We start from the raw sequence: 19,191 nt of genomic DNA on the forward strand, positions 1-19,191 counted from the left end.
CAGTTCCAGCCCACAAGGTAGGTTCAGGCTGGTACTCCCTGGCTCCCAAGAAGGGGGGGGGGTGCCCTCAGTCCCATGGGCTCCATCCCATCCTGGACCTCCGAGACTTGAACAAATATCTGAGGAAAGACAAATTTAGGATGGTGACATTGAGGGAAATTCTCCAGACTCTAAGCTCTGAGACTGGCTGGTGTCTCTAGACTTCCAGGACACCTACCTTAACGTGCCAATCCATTGGAAGCACAGGCGATTCCTCAGGTTTGTCATTGGGTACGCACATTACCAATTCAAGTTGCTCCCATTTGGCTTAACCTCTGCACCCAGGGTCTTTACAAAGTTGATGCCAATGTAAGTGGCCCACTTCAGGAGAGCGGGCGTCTTTGTATTCCTGTACTTAGATGATCGGCTTATCCGAGCATGGTCTCAGGAACAAGTTTGTAGTCATCTCAAGGACACCTCTTCGCTGGTGGATGACTTGGATTTGTCCCTGAACGTAAATCCCAAAACTCACTGGCACAGACGCTCCAGTTCATCACAGCAGACTTGGAAACCCAGGAAGGGAAGTCCTTGCCTCCCGAGGAGAGAGCCACACACGTGGCACAGATGGTCAATCTTTTCCAGACTTCTAGCAGTCTACCGGCATGGGCATTCTTGCATCTACTGGGCCTCATTGCATCCTGCATTTTTGTGGTGCCGCAGGCGAGACTCCACACGAGATCCTCTCAGGAGTCAGTGGTCGCACAACAGCTGCCAGATGTGCTCCAGGTGTCCAGGTCAGTGGTGAATGACCTGACCTGTTGGAACAACAGAACATGTGTACACAAAGGAGGTTAGGTAAAAAAACCTTAAATACTTAGAAAGCTCATCTGTCTGAATTTGGATGACTAATAATCACCCATGCCTTTAAGTCCTGAAAAATGGACTAGGATTATACCACAAAAGTTCTTTTTGACATTAAATCTTTTTAATTTGTATATTCAACACTCAATAAAACGTTGTTGTACCAACTTGTTTTAAAACTTTCCTGTAACCCAAGATTTATGACCCACATGGTGGGTATAACACCAATCTAATGGGAACCTATACCACAAACATTTTTTTACAACATTAAAAATTTCACATACACAAAACATTTGACATACGCTAAGCATTTAAACAATGTGTCGTTTGTCAACATATCCCGACATGTTTCAGTTGTTCAGGCTTGTAAATGCTAGAACTTTCTTCAGGGGAGAAGTATATTTCATAAATGTTCTCCACCATGTGATCCTGAGTCGACAAGAAAGCTAATCCACACGAGGAGTCACCTACAAATGACACCCAAAACAACATATATCAGACAGTGAGCCAAGAACGTATTCAATACCACAAAAGCCCATCGGGGCATCACAACATTTGCCCAGAAGTGAGCTTATCGAGAAAGGCCAAAAATGTAATCTTCCTCTTTAAAACGGAAAGCTACTATACCTCTTTTATTGATGGTCAGTAGCGTCAGGGAGACAGTCCCAAAAAAGTAGTGACAAAACTTCTTTTAATCAAGTTTCTCTTCGTTAAATGGGTACTTCAAGTAGCCCTTCTGGATATACAACCTGCATTGTAAATAAGACAAACATCACATGGTTGGACTAGCACCGTTGTGCCTCTTAATACTGCACATCAGTACTAAGTTCCCACACACCGTAATGCTACAATGTCACCTTGACACCAGGGTGATTCCACACTTTAGAAACCACCAAAAAATGACCCGGCAGCCACGTGAAAACCATCACCACTCCAGTACACAAATATGTTACCTCTGTTAAAATGGGACCTGTTTGCCCAAAAATACCATATGTGGCAACACAAATGGAAAACATCACCATACACCCAAGTGTACACCTTCACCACTCCAGTATACAAAAAAAGTTACCTCTATAGTGCTGTATAGCTGCGACGCGTTCGCACGATAATGCCGTACGTGGCACCACAAATTGATAGCGTCACCATATATATTCTACACATGTAACGGAGAAAAAATTAATATATCAACTCGCATTAGTTTTATGGGAGACGAGCGCGAGGAACATCCCACACTGCTAGCAGTTTCAATTGTACGCACTCAAAAGGCTTACCTATGGCAAAGTCTTCATTTCGTTTAAAGACACGGACCCCGTACGTTGGTCCTGGTAAGCAGCAAATGCACTATCCCAACCTGAGGGGTCACGTGACTGAAATTCGTGAAACCACGTTACGTCGGCGAAAACCAGAGAGTAAACATGGAAAATGGACTACTCACAATTTAAACACCAACACGGGCGATATAGAAACAGGACTACAGCTCCATACTCCGTTATTAGCCATAGAAAAGAAACTAACAGGCAAAAATGATACCCGATTAAGATGCTCTACTGCATACTGTCAACAAATAGAAAAATGACACAGGGTTGGAGCTTAAGCAGGGAGGAAAAGGAGTAAAATATGACACTAAAAACTAATCACGTGTTGTGGTATCCACTGAGCCCACATGTTTCAAAAGGGCGGATTTAGTAAGGGTCAACATCAAATGACATAACACACTCCAAAATAAACGGGGGTATCCAAATCAAAAGGTCCATCCACGCAGTGGGCATTCTGCTCACTCTAACCACATAGCAGAGAAATATAAGTGCAAAACCAGAGACCTATCATGGCACATGAAAGGTACAACAGTTCCCACACCACAGACCATGGATGTCGATGTCAACATTTTGTAGAGAGAAGAGACATGCATAATTGATTTTTTTCTTTTCTTTCTTTTGATAGTCAGAGCACAGGAGCCAGCCTTATAGGCATGTGTGTTAAATGTTAGATCATTCCCATATATCACAGGTGTACATGATGCCATTCCACCTCTTTGTTAAGCCCTTTAATATGGCTCTGACATAAAAATATAATCTTCTGTTCGAAGGTAGAGAGTCTCTTATCTATCTCTTGTTTATTGGCACCATGGATCTTTTTAAGAATAACCCAATTCAGGTACTCATGCGTATGTCCCTTCTCCACAAAATGTTTCACCATCGGAGCTGCCATAACTTTATTTTTAATACAGCTTCGATGTTCTTTCATTCTAACCTTGCACCTTCTATTGGTTTTCCCAATATACTGCAGCTTGCAAGGACAAGTAATCAAATACACAACATTGTCAGAATTACAATTTGTCATTTCATTGAGAAACCATGTTTTAGATGTGTTTAACTGGATTTGTTTAATCTCTGTTGTATATTTGCACATCAGACAATTACCACACGGAAAATGTCCTTTTACAGTTGGTAGGCCCCACAGGGTCGTTTGTCTAGGTGCCAAAGTTTGCTTAATGGTTATGTCATTCCTAATAAGCATGTTTCTTATATTCTCGCTTTTTTTGAAAGCTATAATCGGTGGGGGAGTTGACCCGTCTGTCGACTTTATTCCATGCTTTTTTAATGATACTCTCAATCTTATAAGACAGGTTGGAAAATGTATTGACAAACACAATGTTGTCTTTTCTGTCTTTTACTTTCTTTTCCAAAAAAGCATCACGGTTGTTATTGAAAGCTCTCTTGGAGGATTGTTTGATTAATTTGGCCGGGTATCCCTTGTTTAAAAGTTTATTGGATAGCTTTGAGGCGCTGTCGCTAAAGTCCTCTTTTCTGCTGCTGTTCCTTTTCAATCTTAGAAATTGGCCAAAAGGGAGGTTGGCTTTAATGTGGTTGGCGTGATGACTGTTAAAATGCAAAAGTGCATTTTTGTCTGTACCTTTACCATAAGGTTTGACCTTTAGCTCCCCTCCATGATGGAAAATCGTGATGTCTAAAAAATTAATCGAGTCTTCATTAATTTCACGTGTAAATTTAAGGTGGGGATCACATGAATTAAGCCAATCAAGAAACAAGCCAGCCTCTTCCTTGGATCCTTTCCAAAGTACAAAAATATCATCTATATATCGATACCATTTTAACACATTGACTTCGAAATGGTTATTGTCTGAATACACAAACCATTTCTCAAAATATTCGACATATAGATTTGCTAAGTTTGGTGCCCTAGCGGCACCCATAGCCGTACCCTCTATCTGTTTGTACAAGTCACCTTAGAATTGAATGAAATTTTTGGTAAGGGCAAACTCTGCACACCATAGGATAAAGCTATTGCTTACTGGGTGTCCGTCAGATCTGTTAACCAGGATCTCTTCAATAACGTCTAAAGTGGCTCTTTGCGGTATTACAGTATACAAAGACTGGATGTCGAGACTGATCAATAGAGTATCTCCTCTCGTGAAAGGCAGATTTTCTATCTTGTTGATCGCCTCGGTAGTGTCCCTGAGATAACTATCCATCTTCAAAACAAAAGGTCTTAAATAAAAATCCACAAATTTAGAAAGTGGTTCGAGTAAAGAGCTGACACCAGACACTATGGGTCTACCTGGGGTATTTACCAAACCTTTGTGAATCTTGGGCAGAATGTAGAAGACAGGCACTCTCCCTTGTTCACGATTGAGGTAGTCGTGTTCTTGTTTACTGATCATTTCCTCTTCCAAAGCCCTTGAGACTTTTGATTTTATAGTTTCTACCATTTCACTGGAAGGATCTTAAGTGAGGCGTCAGTAGCTTGTATTGTTGCTCAGGAGTCTCAAACATTCTTTTACGTAATCGGAGCGGTTGAGAAGTACAATAGCACCCCCTTTGTCAGCTTGCCTTACAACAATATCATGGTTTTTGGCTAGCTTAGATATGACGGTACGTTGTAAACTACTGAAATTAGAATGGTGAGGGATACCATGTTGTTCCAGCTTATACAGATCTGCCAGTACCTGTTTCTCAAACATAAGGGACTCAGCCGTATAGCTGGATGAGGGAGCACAGAAAGTGGATTTGTTCTTCAAATCCACTTTCTGCCAGTATAGTTAGAATTGGTATACTCATTACATGAGTCAAGAAATTCGTTAAGATGTAGTTTACGCATGAAACCCTGAAACTTGGACCTGAATTCAAAAGGGTCATGGTATTTGGTGGTAACAAAATTCAAACACATATTCAGTATTCTTTCTTCATTCTGATTGAGGGAGTAACTGGAAAGATTCACTACCACTGATTCCTGGCTTTAAACGAAATTAAGACTTCGCCATAGGTAAGCCTTTTGAGTGCATGCAATTGAAACTGCTAACAGTGTGGGATGTTCCTCGCGCTCGTCTCCCATAATGCTAATGCGAGTTGATATATTCATTTTTTCTCCGTTTCATGTGTAGAATATATACGGTGACGCTGTCAATTTGTGGTGCCACGTATGGCATTATCGTGCGAACGCGTCGCAGCTATACAGCACTATAGAGGTAACTTTTTTTGTATACTGGAGTGGTGAAGGTGTACACTTGGGTGTATGGTGATGTTTTCCATTTGTGTTGCCACATATGGTATTTTTGGGCGAACAGGTCCCATTTTAACATAGGTAACATATTTGTGTACTGGAGTGGTGATGGTTTTCACGTGGCTGCCGGGTCATTTTTTGGTGGTTTCTAAAGTGTGGAATCACCCTGGTGTCAAGGTGACATTGTAGCATTACGGTGTGTGGGAACTTAGTACTGATGTACAGTATTAAGAGGCACAACGGTGCTAGTCCAACCATGTAATGTTTGTCTTATTTACAATGCAGGTTGTATATCCAGAAGGGCTACTTGAAGTACCCATTTAACGAAGAGAAACTTAATTAAAAGAAGTTTTGTCACTACTTTTTTGGGACTGTGTCCCTGACGCTACTGACCATCAATAAAAGAGGTATAGTAGCTTTCTGTTTTGAAGAGGAAGATTCAATTTTTGGCCTTTCTCGATAAGCTCACTTCTGGGCAAATGTTGTGATGCCCCGATGGGCTTTTGTGGTATTGAATACGTTCTTGGCTCACTGTCGGATATATGTTGTTTTGGGTGTCATTTGTAGGTGACTCCTCGTGTGGATTAGCTTTCTTGTCGACTCAGGATCACATGGTGGAGAAAGGTTATGAAATATACTTCTCCCCTGAAGAAAGTTCTAGCATTTACAAGCCTGAAGAACTGAAACATGTCGGGATATGTTGACAAACGACACATTGTTTAAATGCTTACCGTATGTTAAATGTTTTGTGTATGTGAAATTTTTAATGTTGTAAAAAAATGTTTGTGGTATAGGTTCCCATTAGATTGGTGTTATACCCACCATGTGGGACATAAATCTTGAGTTACAGGAAAGTCTTAAAACAAGTTGGTACAACAACGTTTTATTGAGTGTTGAATATACAAATTAAAAAGATTTAATGTCAAAAAGAACTTTTGTGGTATAATCCTAGTCCATATTGTCAGGACTTAAAGGCATGGGTGATTATTAGTCATCCAAATTCAGACAGATGAGCTTTCTAAGTATTTAAGGTTTTTTACCTAACCTCCTTTGTGTACACATATTCATCGTCTACCCCGGACAGTGGAGTTGGTTTCTCTACGGGGCATAACAATCTTATGTATATGAAAAGGGAACAACAGAACAAACATGTTGGCTGGAGAAACCTTCTGGGCGCCATGGCCGGAAGAGTAGATAGTCACGGATGCCTCGGTGAAAGGCTTGGGACTAGGCCCACTCCAGATCAGTGACCATTGGTCTCAGGAGGAGAAACGTTTCCACCTCAATCTGCTGGAGCTGCGAGCACCTCCACCCAGTCCTGGTTGGATGATTTGCACTCTCGAACCCTCTCCCGGTCCCTTGGTAAGGCCTCTGGTTAAAGATGGGTCTGCAATATAGGAGAGCTGGTTTCAATACCAGATTGTCTTTGTTTTCCCACCTCCCTTGGCCTCAACTCTTTCCTCCCCCTTGGGCCTTCTCCTCACCTTAATATTGTAAAAGGTGGATTCTCCGTCCTGCTCCTCGTGGCACGGGCGCGTAGATGTGGGAGGCGAGCAGCGACTAAGTTACTTCACTGGTGCAAGCCCCCTGTGGGAATCCAGGCCTGCTGCGACTCTGTAGGTTTGCTGCTTTACAGTCTTTATATGCAGTTCTTATGTTCCTTTTAGTTCGAATAATAATGTCTTGCTTCTTTCCTTTTAGGTATGGAAAGGTTTAATGTTGTTGTCATGCAGTTTGAAGATGAGCATGGGCCGGTAGGCGAAAGCGCGGTGTGCACGATGCTGTCTGGTGAGTAATGTGCGATGCATGGCGTTGTTTTGCCTTTTATATTGCTAACCTGTGTCTTTTCTCTCCTTGCAGGTTGCGATGTTCCTCGCCGAGCGCCGTAATGTTCCAGCAATGATACTGACCAGGAGATGACTACCTAGGCAAGAATTGTGTGGCTTTCTTCATTCGGGAGGAAACGTGAGTAAACGCTTACTAATGCTGTCTTTCTTTCTCCTTTTTCCAGGTTATGGTATTCCAGGATGGTGCCGGATGATCGAGTTCGTACCTTCAGGAGAGTGGAACTGAAGTTAGCGATGGATTGAAGACAGGATACTGTTCCAGGTAAGGTCCGTAGTGTTCTTTCTCTCTCTGCAGCTCCTTGGTTTCAGGTAAACTGGCATCAAAGAACTGGACACAGTGAGCGTTACGCTGCCCACAGCAGAATAATGCAAAGCATGTTCTGCTGTTTGGGTGCGGTTTAAATAGTCTCGGGTAAAGTAGTCCAGGTAAAATAGTCCCAGGCCTGCCACACCCAAAGTAGTCCCAGGCCTGCCACACCCAAAAGACTAGACCGCGTAGCTCAGTTCCTTGTAACTGAGCTATGTGTGTGCCTCCATGTTGGCTGAACTCCCCCAAGTTAAATAGTCCCAAGTAAATAGTCCCATTCTAATGTTGGTCTTCATGATGGTTATGAGCCTGGCGCCAAAGGCGCCAGGACTGACTCCAAGAGAGTCTTGGTTGAGGTTTTAAGACCCTTGACCTGGCCCCAACTGGAAGGCTGACTTGCCAGTGAGGGCCAGGGGCAAGGGTCATGACAGCTATGCCACAGCAGAGATCTTTGGCCATTGGGGCACCCCAACAGTGGATCTGTTTGCGTTGGTGGATAACCCCAGGGGGCCATTGGTGGGACTTTTTTTGGTGGAATGGGTCTTTGACCGCAATTATGCATTCCCGTTGATACCAGTAATCCCAGGCGGTCACAGGGATTCAGGGCGCACATGATCCTGATCGACCCAGACTGGGCAAGGAGGACGTGATACTGGGATCTCCTGGAACTGGCCGTATGCCCACCTCTCCAGCTTCCTCGGAGGCTGGACCTTTTCTATGAGTTGGGAGGCAATGTGCTTCACCGGAATCCGGATCCTCTCAACCTGCATGTGTGGCTATTGAGACGCTACAGTTTGGTGACTGGAACCCTGAGGAAGAAGTACTGGAGGTGCTGTTGGCTGCATGCAGACCCCCCACTATGTCCCTGTACGTGTGCAGATGGAGAACGTTTGTAACCTAGTCCAAGTGATGAGTTTCTGTTGGCACTTGCACGGTGAAGGGGTATCTGGTACCTCTATCCATTTTTAAGAAGACGCCAGAGCAGGGATCTTTCTTTACCATTCCTGTGGTGGCACAGTTTTTGAAACGTCTTGTTAATTTTTTTCCCCCCTTTGTGTCATGATTCCTGCCCCTCATGTCCCCAGCCCTCCAAGATGTCAGGCTGGAGCCAGGCCACAATCACCTACATGGCCCTCAAGAGCCTCTCCATCCCTCCAAAGACCCACTTGGAGTCAGACTTGGCGCTTGTGGCACCAGACTCACTCACTCCCATAGGATAACATTGGGAATTGGACTTGTAGTGCATTGATGGGGACAAGGTGGATGCCCCCACATATTTCAGTTCCCAGACCTGCATGTGCAGTCTAGTCTTTTGGGTGTGGTTCAGCCCAGAGACACCTGGGATACCCAGAGACTATTTAAGCCATGCCCAGGCTGAGAAACATGCTTTGCGTTTTCTGCACCTGCAGCGTGACACTCACCCTGTTCGGATCGGTCTCCAGTAGGCCTGCATCTTTCTTCTGCGCTCAGCTCCTGCAAGATAAAGAACACTGTTAGGAACAGCCTTACCTTGGGGCGCTTCTGCCCATCATTCATCGCTGCTTCTGTTCTGCGGGCATCTTCGGCGGCGTCATTCCCATCCCAGCACACCGCTTCCTAGGGAAAAGGGAAAAGAACAGAAAAAAGGCATTAGTAAGCATTCTGCAAATCTTTGCTTATTTTTAGATACTGCACAAGCTTCAAACGCTTACCTGAATCCCAGCCGCTCTGGGGGAACTCTGTCTCTGGAACTTCTCATCCATCTGCAAGAGGGAAAAGACACTCCAGGTTAGTGTGGAAACATCTAGAGGGGCTGCATACCGCGTTTACTCACCGCATTTGTTCTTCATAACCGGCATCCACGCTGAAAACGTCGTGGCACCCAAAAGACACAGAAAAAGAACTCGGTTCGATACAAATACAAAAGGGGTGCATCGCGCTCTCACTCACCTTCAGCGCTACTCATCTCAGTAGCACGCCACCATCATCTAAGGAAGGAAAGGCACGAAGTTAGAGAACTGTTCAAAACACTCATTATACTTACCTGTAGGACTCTTGCCAGTGAAGTAACTAGGCAGCAACAAGCCTGCATCAATCAACGCGCTCCTGCGCTGAAAGCAGGACGGAGAGCACACTATTCAAGAAAACAAGCTGAGCTGTGGATCAAAGGGAAGGGTTGGACCCCGGGGAAGAAGGGGTTCAAGCACACAGAGACAATAGGGAGTTCAACTCTACCAATCCTGTGTTTCAGGCCCAGTCTCCAGTCGAATAGCCTTCAGGGAAGGGTTTGAGGTCGTAAGAGGTCAGAACAGGCTGAGTGACGTCCCCATGGATACCAGGTGAGCGTTACACTTTGCCTTCCTTTGTAGTCCCAGATTAGGACTTGAATCAAGTGCCAGTGTTTCGAGGGGATTGTGTCCTCCGACGTATTCCACATCTCTGACAGTAATGTCCACAGCTGTGCTGCTTTGGAAAAATGTTCGCGTCGGTGTCCTACGTCGATGACGTCGATACGCTGTCCCTCGAGGGCCTCCGTCGAGAGCCGACGCAGCCGGATGTTAGATGTAGGACGCATGACACCCATAGCCTCAGTTCAGTTTTTTCCGTGAACGTGTTCCCTTCGGAATTTCGGCGCGCCTCGTATCTTCTCCTGTTGAATTGGTTCTTCTAACTTGGATATATTGAGAATGTCTTTGTCTTCTTCTACCCCGAGGCTGGGCTTCAAGAAGTGTCGGGACTGCGGTTCCAAGATGTCCCTTACGACCCGCACGACGTCTGCCTCTGGTGCCTCAGCGAGAGCCACACCACCGACGACTGCGATGAATGCCAGTCCTTGACGTCAAAGGCCTTGCGGGAGCGCAAGAAGTTGTCTTTAGGTAGGGTTTCCAAACCCCATAAGTCGAAATCTGCTGGGCTTTTGACCGACAATTCGAGGGGCTACTCTCCACGTTGGCGTAAGTCCAAGGGGTCTCGTTCCCGGAGTGGGTCCCGCCATTCCTCTGCCTCTTCTAGGCACTCTCGGAAGCGCGGTCCCCGGTCGCCTTCCTCGTCCTCGCCAGACGGCGGGTAGCTTGTCCCAACAAGCATTCATCGCCGGCGGAATGGAACGCATTCCGCAAGGAGATGATGGCGATTTTCGAATCACAGGGCACCGTTCCATCTGCGCCTTCGAGAGAAGCCAGCAAGCTGCGAGCTAGGGCCACCGCTTGCACGCCTTCGGGCTCGGGACGGGTGACGCTATCATCGGGAGCAGTCAAGGTCCCAATCGGACAGGGTTGATTGCCATAGCCGTGCCAGGTCCCGGTCCTTGACGTCCTCGAGACCGTCGGAGCCTGTGAGGCCTTCTAAGAAGGCATCAACGCCATCGGCGCCATGTCCGTCTAGGGACTCTCTCTCGAGGCTCCGAGGAAGTCATCGGCGCCGAGACAGTCGAAGGACACGCTCGGGGCTGTGGCCTGGAAGCAGTGGTCGAAGTCGTCAGCGCCTCAGTCGACGCTGATTCCATCGTCGCCCTCGACGACTATTGTGGAGGATTTACCGGAGGTGCCCCGGAGGGCCGTGGAGCCTCCGAGGAAGGCTATCAGTAAATCAGTGAGACCTGTGTTTGAGCCTTTTTCTGTACCCTCGTCCAGAGATTTGTTCCAGCCTTTGGATTACATCGCAGAGGTGGAAGAAGGGTCAGATGAGGAGGGGGTTGTACCTCCTGAGGTTCCTGATGACCTGTTGTCTGGTCACAGCCAGATGGAAGACCTGTGTCAGTCCTTGCATGACGCCAGTGGTTGAGCCTGGTACACATGCTGAGTCCACGTACAGGCGTCTCATGTCGAGGGTGACTGAGTACTTGGGTTGGTCTGCTCCATCTGTGGATTTTGTGCAGGATGACCTGACAGATATATTGAACCAAGGTCCACCCACTGAGCCGGTGCTGCCATTTCATATGGCCTTACAACGAAGGGTGGCGGCGGCTTGGACTGCTCCGGAGAGTCTCCCGGCAGTGAATAAGTTGCTACCGAAAAAATACCGTCCAGCCAGTGGCGACCCCTGTTACTTGTCTATGCACCCCACTACAGAGAGTTTGGTGGTGCAGGCGGCTACACCCCAGCAAAGCAGGCTGCGTACCCTACCATCCCTCCGGATAGGGACGACAAGCGCTTAGACGATTGGGAGAAGAAAGTATTTTCGTCTGGGGGTATGGCTTTAAAGGCAGCCAACTGTTAGGCTCACCTGGCTCCCATAGAGGCGTCGATCAGAACTGGACAGCTGCGGTCTCCACCAATGTGACGCGTAGGGCCGAAATGTTGGACTGGACTGGCCCACCTAGCTTCGTTTGCTTGGCCCGTAGATATATTCTCTGCAAATGGAGAAAGGGAATTAACCACCCGTGGAGTTGAGCGTAAATCCCCCCCACCCCCGCTGTTCTCCCCACAGATCGCCTTTGATGTCCCCTCTTATAGTCTCACCTGATGGTTTGAAAAGATGAGCTCTCCATCCTGCATTGAGCGCAGGGGCGCGTTGATAACCAGTTGCTTCACTTGCTCGAAGGAATTGGTGAGTTCCAGAACGATATCGACTCTGGGATTCCCGGCAAGACGCCGTAAGTATAAAGTTCTTAAGAGTTAAAATGCCTGACTTTCTCTCTTGTCCGATTCCTTGCAGGTTGCAGCTTGACCCTAATGAAGAGTTCCTCGTGGCAACCGATAGTATTCTGGTAAGGATTTGTATTTTCCAACACAGTTCAATAAAATAATGTCAATATGTAACCTGTTGCTTTCTCCCTTATTCAGGTGCTGAGAGAAAGTATGAAGTCTTGGGGAATAATACCTCCAACGGTAAAATCAGGTAAGTCTATTGTGGTGAGGAGGGTTCCCCTTGTTAGTCCCTTTGTTTCACCTTGCTGTCCTTTTGTTTCCCCTTAGGGGCCGGGGTTCGGCGAAGATGCAGTGGAAGCTGTGCCGACCCGTGAAGAGGAATAGTACCCCCGGTGGTAAAATCAGGTAAGTCTATGGGGGGTAACTAATATTCCTCTGTGTATTCCCTTGGCTCACCTTGCTGCTGTTGTCTTCTCCTTAGGTGCCGGAGTGCGGCGGGAACATGCAGGAAGATGCTGAGAAGGCCGGTGCGTTCAGCGTGCCGCTGCAGCAGGCGAGGCGACACGCATAAAATAACTTCTTTCTTCCAGCTGGAAGGCGCGATGGATCGGGAATTCAGGTAAGGATTAAAGGTATTGCTCTTGTTCTAAGCTTTTCTCCTTCTTTCTCCCTTTTTCTAGGAGCTGCAAACTCGAGGAGGGCGTGGCAGAAGGCTGGATGCAGACTTGCAGGCACGGTGAGGGTTACACTGCTGGATGCAGAATAACGCGAAGCGTGTGCTGCTCTGTGGCCGTGGTTTAAATAGCCTCCAAAGTAGTCCCAGGTAAGTATTCATCCCCGCCCCCGCCCGAGTAAAAAATAGTCCCCAAGTAAAGTAGTCCCTTCCAAGCCTCTTTTGGCTTGGAGTTCTTGCAGCATGGCCTGCATCAGGTAAGTTTTAATCTATGAGCCTGGCGTCTGTGGCGCCAGGACTGACTCTCCATATGAGCCTGGCGCCCTAGGCGCCAGGACTGGACCCAAATAGCCCCTAGCAGGGGTTGTTGGGCTTGCTTAGGATAACTTGATGCCTGCTTCCGGGGTTGCTGGACGTGGTCTGGGTCCACGGGGGTAGGCATCAGGACACCAACTCCGTTTGTGCCTTGGCAAGATTCACTCACACTATGTGGAATTGTATATCTTTGGCGGCTGAAAATATTCCCGAAGGGGAGGAACGGGATGGTTTTCTGGCCCTTGTGCAGGATGGCAAGGATGCCATGTGTGAAACCTTTCAGTCGGGTCCTGACGTGGCAGACTGTGTCAGCCGGTGAAAGCAAGCGTCCCCAAAAGGCAGTACCCTCCCCGCAATGAGACAATAAAGGACACACCCCAGGACCAAGTGCGGGTGAATGTAAAGGGTTTTATCTAATCAAAATAGGGCATGCAAAGCACTCAGCAAGCTCCGAGAGCGCTCTGTCTGACAATAGCAAAGACAGTCATATTTATTACAAAATCGCGTCACAAAACCTACACGCTATAGGGGGCACATAGTCTCAGGGATTGGGTGGCGTCGACTATGCTATAGGGGATGCAGTGATGAGCCGCTCCAGGATTGGTGGAAATCCGCGTGGTGTCAACGTGTGATGGATGGGCCAGCAGGGCTCGCCGGGGTGAAGCTGCCAGGCCAGGCGCGGTCAGTGTCGTTGATTGATGGCTGCACTAACATTCTGCCCTTGTGGCCAGACACACACAACCACGCATCCTTTAGACGATTCCAGTTGTCCTATAAATCCTACAATATGTTACTCTAAGAAATAGAGGGAGACCGGAGAAACTACATGCAACGTGAAGCTTCACCAATACATCAGTGCACTGTTACTTTTGACCTGTTGACCGGGTGTCATAAGCCTGGGCATCTGGTCTAAGGGCACAAGGTGAGCTTGTTAGATGTGGTGAGGAATTACTTTACGATATGTTAGTCCAGGGTTGAATATCTATCTCCAAGGCCCATTAACTTGGGGTGAACTGGAGTACTACTGGATCAGCAAGGGTGCACTTCGGGCCCCTGGAGGCGGTGGGGTTTAGGACCAGGTTGTACGTAATTCATTTGGCCGACCATGGCGGCCTCGGATATGGGGGAGGTGAATACTTTGAAGCGGGTCCAGCAGAATGAGGGGAGGTGAGGCTGTGCTGCCCGTGCACCAGCAAGCCCTGGCGGGAGGAGGAGGAGATGGCCTTGTGGCTATGCGCAATTCTCTGTGCCTGGGCTGCGCACCATACCATACGAGGGGACAGTTAATAATATTAGTAAAATTAGGATGATTACACATTTCTATTGTTTATACATTCATGTACTACTTCATATGTGACTGAGAGTCTGGCAGTGTCACATATATCACAGAACATTAGTTGAATACATTTTAGTAATTACATAAGGCAACAGATGGATAAACACATGAGTTAGCATCAGGTTGGGTTGTGTACTCAGGAGCATAAAAGCAATACGTTCATTTGTGATTGTACATTTACATTCTTGTTCATAACACTTAAACGTGTCCCACTGTATGACACACAAGTACCCTGAGTAATGCTTTTTCGCCTTCCTTTGTACATTAGCAGCAATCGTTAGTTAGCACTAAGTGTGCTGTATCAAGCCCTTTCATTGAGTCATCAAGGCACATGTTGTCTTACAACGGGCTGAGGTCATTCTTGCTTTATCAGTACTATAAACTTTTATCCCTTTCCTAACACCCGTGTTATAATTTACACAACAACTCTGTGAATCGTTAGGCTTTGGTATGCGGTTAACACTTCATTTGGGGGACGTAGGCAGGGGTTCATACAGGGAGGGTATTGACGCAATATATTTTAAATCTTAGGGGTTAGATGCTCGGTCGAGGCCTGTTCAATTGGGATGGTTCTTGTTATTTTCCAGACTTGAACTGCGAGTCAGGTCACTTTGGGGACAGTGATGTACTGCGGAAGGTAAATGATACAGTGTTTGTTCTGATATTTGTTTGTGTCTGGTTGCTCGTGAGAATGGGCCTCCAGCGGATCTGCCATGGGGTGGAGGCGCAGGGGGAGTGCATGGCTCCCTGCACGCAGGGAGCGGGGGCCAAGCTGCAGCTTTTGCAAGCAGGCTGTTTTATTGGTGTTTTGGTTGCTTCTATATAAAATGGAGTCTTGAAGCTTTTAAAATGGTGTCCGTGGTATGTTATAGTACAATCCGATTGGCCCTGTGTGTCGATCAGCAGCCACCCTGCCGCCTGAGCACACAGGTGCATGGTGGGCCTCTGACGAGCCACGAGCCTCACGCAGGTGGGGCATGTCGGGAGGGGGTCCTATAGACCTATTCTCCCATACATTTCCCCCCTTTCGTTACTTAAGTAACGAATACTGCAACTCGCCCAACCTCTGGCGCTCTTTCCCATTCGCAACAGCCTCATCCCATGCTGGTGTGCCTTTTATTGGCATCCAGGCTCTACACCCCCCCCCCCCCAAAGGCTCTCTCCTCTCCTACCATACTCATCTGGTGTGCAAGCCATATATATACATCCCCATCTCCTTTCAAGTCCACCCATACCTCTGTATACCACTCCCGTTCTTGGGGTTCCTTTATTGTGGTATGGTATAAACTATCTACTATGTCCCCATCATAATATAAAGGCACCATTCTATACTTTGGTTCTGGGTCCTCACCTGTTTGTACTTGAGCTTCTTGCATGATCTGTGCCACTCCTCTAGTGTTGCCCATTGTCACCATCATCATTGCGCCATTAGGCACTGCATTTGCACAACATCGAAGACGCAGCTGGCACACACAAAAAATCAAAAGTATAAATACCACGATAGGCATCTGCATTTGGACCGTCAGTCCAAGCCATGATGGTACCCAGGAGAAAAGGTTGGCGAACCAGGTGCTGGCATCTGTTCCACCTTTGTTTTTCATTCATTCCCCCAGGTTGTGCACTGCTGCGATAACATGTGATAGCGTACCATTGCCTGCGTCTTCACAAGGCACGAATGTGCAACAGGCACTCCCGATTTTTCGGCAAACACTGCCATCCATCGCCGTTAACAGGTCTAGGACATACCTCTTCTGCATGGTCATTAACCGCAGGGCCCTTAGCTCCACCTTGATCACGTTAAACCCTTCTTCAGTGTCGTTGGCCAGCTGGATCAGCTCCCAGCGCGTGATCTGGAGCCATTTTGCGTTTGCCTGCGCCTGGATGCTCGGGATAAGGGAGGCGAAGAATGTTTCTGCAGAATTGGAACAGCCCGTACTTGTCTGGAATCTGTACCAACAGTTCTGAAGAGGCTTTGGATATGTAGTTGGATGATCTTCGTCGCCTCGATAACACATCTTGCGCATTTCCTGGAGACAGGGCATACAATTGTGGTTCTTTTGTTGGCTGGGTGTTTTGTTCACGATGGGCAACTGGCACTTCTCTTCCTCCTGTGATGTGGCTCTCCGGAATGACCATTAATGCTGAATGCAGCGTTGCCAAGGAACATGTGCCCCTCCATGATTGTGGGAGGTGCAAGTACGGCTGTTTACCGCAGCCCCAGTAAGTGTCCATAAGTGCTGCTGTTCCTTTCTTCATGTCTGGGATAATGAGTGTCCGGTTACAGTCCTTATTTGCACCCTTTATATTTTTCCCTTCGCCCTGGAAACACAGATTGTACGATATTTTTTCTGCAATTTGAACAGTTTTTCTGTGGCGGTTACCCAGGTCAGTTTCGTGATGTGCTCCTTCCAGAATGGTGTGTAGGTTTTCTCGATCCACTGTAGCTTTTCTGTCGTCAATCCTCGTCATGCTTCAGCCTTGCACAATATTACTTCATCTTTCCATTTATTGTCCAAAAATAATTTCCCTTTAGTCACGAAAAAAGGTTCTTTCAAACATATCACTCCTTTGGTTCTCGAGTAGCAGGTTTTCTCATTTTGCAACATTTCGAAAGATACTTCGTGTGCCTGGAAGGTGTTCTTAATTCTGCACAAAGTGAGATGAAGGATACATTGGGCATCTGCAAGAGGCAATTCTTTAGGCAGCAGAACTTTAGGTGTACCTGAGGCGTGGGGAATCGGAGAACAGACATAACACTCGTTGGTTGTCTGTTTTGCAGTGGAGCTCATGTCTGAGTACCATTTATTTGACTGATGTGGATGTCTAGGGTCTTCTATTGTGTCTAGACCCAGGCCAGAATATTCATCATATTTTCTCCCTCCCGCCTTCTCCTACAGCTTCTAAGGTAGCTCTTTGCTTCTCTGGCCACATGTGACATAGTCCCCCCTTTCCCCGCACCCCCCTTTTCTCATTCATCATATAGAGCCAAGAACCTTTCTGTCATCTCTTCAGTCTCATCCTTTCTACGCGCAGGTGGTCTAGTTTCTGTGGTTGGAGTAACTTCAAGGGTTGGCATTTTGGCAGTAGTGTCTTATAACCATGATATGACAGAAGGGTTGCGATGATTTAAATCATAAACATTATATTCTGAGACATTGGAGGGGAGAGCTGGGCTTGTGATCGAGCTATTGTTGGTAATGTTTGGAGGCTGTACATGGGTAGGGCTGTATCATAACCCCATGTAAGCTGAAATCCATCCCATATTAGATAGGCCCCCTCCTTAACCATTCTGGTTCCATTCCCCATGTTAGTTCCATTCCCCCCCCCCCCCCCCTCATTCATCTCGATAGAGATGAATGCCCAAAACCAATAAGTGACAAGACCAAAGATCATGGCAAAAAATAAAACCGCACACACAAACAGGCCACATTCATACGAATATCTATATAAATCGAATGCATCATTTACATTTCTAACTGCCGTAATGTTATTCGTTGCGGGCTGCCCGTTCTTTGCCATGGTTACTCCTACATGTTAAAACATAAAAGTGCATTAAGCATACTCAAACAGTTGAAATCATCATTTTACTATACAATAAGAGATGTAGAAGGAGAGAGTACAAGGAGAGAGAAGAGAGAAAAATATTTCATATTTGCAGTTCAACCTTATTTACATTTTTTATTTGGTACAGACATTGTGCATCAATATACATGTTCTTGTTATCATTCTTTTACCCTGTACCCATGTATGATATGGATGTTTCTTTGTTTTTCTTTTTACTGTGAATCCTCTGCTGTCGTCTGTACTTCTTCCTCTCGTTCCTCTCTGACACTGTCATATGCTTTGCGTACATCTGTCAAATGTATCCAATATCTCAGGCCCTTCACCTTTACCGCTGTTGGTGTGCAAAATATCACCTCGTAAGGGCCATGAAATCTTGGGGCGTTCCACCTACGTACGAAACTCCTCACATAGATCATATTTCCTGGCATTAACTGCCCTTGTGGGTTTTCCTCGACAAATTTCATTTCCTTGTTTCCTTCTTCTCGTGTGAATGGTGGTGCAAGCTGTCTTGATATCATGCGGGCTGCTCTGGTGAATTTTTGTCAGATAGTTATTAAATTCTTCTCCTAATATTGTGGCGCTTTTGTGTGCATCTGAATGTCTGCGGAGTGTGCTGTGTGCATGCGTCTTACAGTCACAATCTCATGCGGTGACAGATGGTGGTCCTTGCTGGGCTGCTTCCTCAGCTCAAACAAGGCCAGAGGCAGACAATGCACCCAGAGTTTTTTAAAGGAGAAACACAGTTTTGACATTCTCCCCTTCAGGAGGCCGTTGATCTTCTCAACCATCCCATTGCATTCTCCCCTTCAGGAGGCCGTTGGTCTTCTCAACCATCCCATTGCTTTGCGGATGATAAATCGAGCATAATTTATGCTTAATTCCTAACAGAGCTGTGACTTCTTTGAAAAGTTAATTAACAAAATGCGTGCCATTATCCGAGCGAATCTCGTTGCAAATTCCCCAGCGTGGCAATACTTCCCTCACTAAGAACTTTGCAGCGCATTTGGCATCTGGACGTGCACACGGCCCTGCTTCAACCCATCTGGAAAATGGACAAACTACCACTATCATGTACCGTGCACCATTACACCTTTCTCCCATATCTGCATAATCAATATGCAGTTCTCTGAAGGGCCCTGTGGGTTTGGATATTGTTCCTCGCAGTGTCCTTAGGGCCATTCCTGAGTTATATATTTGACATGTTGTACATTTGATTGCCA

The 19,191-nt window shown here is 46.6% G+C and overlaps 1 protein-coding gene across 1 annotated transcript in view; it reads left to right on the forward strand.

Annotated features, from left to right (window-relative positions):
- Positions 1 to 19,191, forward strand: part of CUL2 (cullin 2) — a 1,882,542-nt gene that overhangs the window by 1,453,437 nt on the left and 409,914 nt on the right. The window lies entirely within an intron of this gene.

Source organism: Ambystoma mexicanum, chromosome 2q, assembly GCF_040938575.1.
Source record: "Ambystoma mexicanum isolate Mex_15411 chromosome 2q, UKY_AmexF1_1, whole genome shotgun sequence".
Lineage (NCBI taxonomy): Eukaryota > Metazoa > Chordata > Amphibia > Caudata > Ambystomatidae > Ambystoma > Ambystoma mexicanum.